The 2454-nt window shown below is 41.4% G+C and overlaps 1 pseudogene; it reads left to right on the top strand.

Annotated features, from left to right (window-relative positions):
• Positions 1-852: 852 nt before the first annotated feature.
• LOC141087861 (polymerase delta-interacting protein 3 pseudogene) lies at positions 853-2101 on the top strand (annotated as a pseudogene).
• Positions 2102-2454: the final 353 nt, after the last annotated feature.

A 2454-nucleotide genomic window follows, 5' to 3' on the forward strand; every position in this document is an offset into this window, starting at 1 on the left:
ACTCCCAGAAAGTTTGTCCATGAAGTGAATGCAGGACCTGCTCCAAATTTGAAAGCACCCCAATAACACAAAAAACAGACGTCCTGGATGGCCACATGAAACCAAAGTTCCTATTATTATAAATTTGGTACTGCCATAATGTTTGCCTATGCATTGAATGCAAGGCCTTCCCTGTCCCAAAGTTACACGCACCCCAATAACCCTTTGAACCAATGTACTGGATGGCCACATGAAACCAAATTTCCCATTATTAGGAACTGGATCTCCCATACTGCTTGGCTATGTAGTGAATGCAAGGGCTATCCCAAATTTGCACACACCCCAATCCCCCTTGGAAGAAATGTGGAGGAGGGTCTCATAAAAAATGTTCCCATTAGAATGGAGCCAGTCTATACTTGTAATGCCCATACACTAAATGTATGGGCTGACAAACATTCCCTCCTGGGGGGTATACATCAACATACTGTGTAAAAAATTTTGTTTTACGGGCACCATAACCACCCTTGAAAACAATAATGTGGCCGTTGCATCATGTAACACGTTCACACTGGTGATCTAGTGGTGGTGTTTGAAGAGACGTGGAAGATGGCCTCCAAAAAATCATTTCCCAATTTAAAGGAGCGGGTCTCCTATACTTGTAATGCCCATTCACATAGTGTATGGGCTGACAGAAATTTCCCCCTATTAGGTACACATCAACATACTGTGTAAAAAAATTTTTTTACGGGCATCATAAACACCCTTGAAAACAATAAAGTGGGTTCCTACTGCTGCTGGGAAGGTGCAGGTTTGTAGCAGAAATATGTGTCGTTGGATTAAGAGATCAAGAAAAAAGGAATGGTGATGGCAGGAATGGGAACGTACAAGATTAATAACAGGGGGGCAATGAGAGGTATGAGATCCATGATCCAGCCTACAGTGATTAGTCATTTACCCACCACCAATTACCAGAATGCATTTGATGGCCATCAGAAGACAGGTGTAGCAGATGCGCGTCTGAAGGTAGGCATAAAAGATGCCCGTGAGAAATTGGTTGCCAAAGACTCACGTTTCCGTATAAAAGGTAAAGTGCAAGACGCTCGCGAGATGCTGAATCCTAGAAAGCAGCAGATCAGTGTTGGAGGAAAACCAACCAAACTGATGGATGCTCGTGAAAAACTAAGTTTAAAGTACACCTGACATAACTATCAACTCACCCGTGGCACAAAGTTCTTAATCTTCACCCATAAATATTACCAAGACCATCAAAATTTCAAATTCGAAAACTATTTCTTCAGGTGTAACGAACACTGTTAAAGGAATGCGAATAAACGTAGTTAACCACGAACCTGGGAAACCACAGATTTCCTCTGTACTAGATATGGACGATGTTGGTATTGATGATGACTTGGAACTTTCCCACATCCCCACCAAGAAAATGAAGATCACAGCTGCCAATACTGTGCAAAAAAAGGCCGGAAATGTCTGTAAATTCATTTTCTCTTCAGCAAACTTTACCTCTTACTAAAGTGGTACAGAATGATACGTACACAGCTCCCATGTCTACTCAGCATGAGACTTTGCCACACAAAGGTTTTAACCAATGAGTCACGGACACTTGTCACAAAGGAGGCCAGTTCTTCAGTAGGGCCGACTCCAAAAGAGTTTGTCTTTAGACCTTTAGAAGGCACAAAAATGACCATTAATAATTTGCATCCAAGAGTCACAGACAAAGATGTTATGTAGCTTTTCTGTGTATGCAGTGCCTTGAAGCGTGCCCGCTTGTTGAGTTCCGGAGTTGAAGAGGTTGTGTTTGTAAGAAAGGAAGATGCAGTTGGTGCTTACAAAAATACAACAATAGATACCTAGATCGACAACCAAAGAAATGCAATCTTCATTTGAATGGTAGTATGATAGCATCAGACCAGCCCATCTTTCTAAGTATAAGTGACACCTCATCAAAGAAGGAAGGTGAATCTAGAAAAAGCACAACCTCCTCCCCCTTCAGTGTTGCTTCAAATCCTCCAGCTGAAGTTGAACCTGATACTATCTTAAAAGCACCTTTAAATCCTCAGGGTCATCAGCAGTCATCCAACCAACTGCATTTAAGATTAAGCTCTGATGAGACCAATACAAATTGGAGACTGTAATAAGAGAGATTCCCAATTCACATATGAGCCCAGAGACTCCTTAAAAAAAACCCTTCATTTTGCTTCTTGGGTTTTGTTTAGCGCTGATCACCAGCAGGTAGGTGATGTTTGAAGGAGTCTGGCATCATACATTGAACAATTTATCCTGTTCCCAGCATTGTATTAAAGTTCACCTTCGTTGTGGGGCAGTTGCGTTATTGCTTCCAGAAATTCTGTTTTCCCTTTGCTCTAGTATTCAGATACAGCGCAATTATGGCTCTACTGTTAAGTCAAGGGAGGTTAAATGTTAAATAATTTGTTTAACCCCTTTCTGACAATGTATGTA

The sequence above is a fragment of the Dendrobates tinctorius genome, unplaced genomic scaffold (assembly GCF_039654945.1).
Source record: "Dendrobates tinctorius isolate UK_male_01 unplaced genomic scaffold, ASM3965494v1 ptg000036l, whole genome shotgun sequence".
Classification (NCBI taxonomy): domain Eukaryota; kingdom Metazoa; phylum Chordata; class Amphibia; order Anura; family Dendrobatidae; genus Dendrobates; species Dendrobates tinctorius.